This window comes from Halyomorpha halys, unplaced genomic scaffold, assembly GCF_000696795.3.
Source record: "Halyomorpha halys isolate HHAL.00 unplaced genomic scaffold, Hhal_1.1 Scaffold338.1, whole genome shotgun sequence".
NCBI classification, from domain to species: Eukaryota; Metazoa; Arthropoda; class Insecta; order Hemiptera; family Pentatomidae; genus Halyomorpha; species Halyomorpha halys.
This window is the reverse complement of record NW_027110850.1, coordinates 178,621-179,633: the sequence shown is the minus strand read 5'-3', so window position 1 is coordinate 179,633 and position 1,013 is coordinate 178,621.

Sequence of the window (1,013 nt, the reverse complement as noted above, 5' to 3'; positions counted from 1 at the left end):
TATCATTATGTAGGTAACCCTATCATTATGTAGGTAACCTTATCATTATGTAGGTAACCCTATCATTCCCATAGGCAAATTCTCCACGCAAGTGAAATTGAAGATGGGAATTGTCATACTATGATCTTTTACGTGGTTAAACAGGGTGGACCTCCTCTTATTGGTCGTCAGGGTTTGGAAACTCTTAACTCGAATGGTTCACCATTAATGCATTTGTCCAACAGTGTAACCAATTTGTTTTCTAAGGCCCCACCTGAAGTTTATAAAATTCTGAAGAAATATTCCAGCATTTTTGATGACAGTGTGGGAACATTCTCGAAATATAAGATCTCGCTGAAATTGAACAACCCCTGTTTTCCTGAAAGCACGTCGTTTGCCATTGGCCCTCAAAGAAAAAGTTAAAAAAGAGATACACAGACTTGTGGAAGCAGGGATCTTGGAACATGTCAAATCCTGTGACTGGGCCACTCCCCTGGTTCCAATTCTGAAACCAGATGGAACCATGCGCATTTGCGGAGATTTTCGCTTAACGGTAAACCCCAAGTTGAAACCCAGCAGCTACCTTTTGCCACATATAGAACATCTTGTAATAAAAAGTCCGTTAATGTATTTAGTATTTTTTGCTTTCGAATGATCCACAATGATCGTTGATCATAAGGTTTGGTCCCTGAAGGCGTAATTCGTTTCAGGAACTAACATTTAACAAGTATGATTATTAAGTTTCGTTGGAATGCAAACATAATATACCTAAAATTATATCATACTGGAAGATTATTGATTGTTCGTGTGTATAGATGAATGGAATATTGTCCGGGTGCGGTAAAAAAAAAACAACTCAAATAGTAGATAATTATACTATTTTATTGAGCCAACGTTTCGCCCCACGTTGCAGGGCTTCGTCAGGGCTAATAAAAGATACAAACACTATAGTTACAAAAAGGAAAAAAGAAAAAACATAAGTGTAAAATAACAGGGGTATAAAATGAAAAGTAAGATATAATAAGAAAAATTAA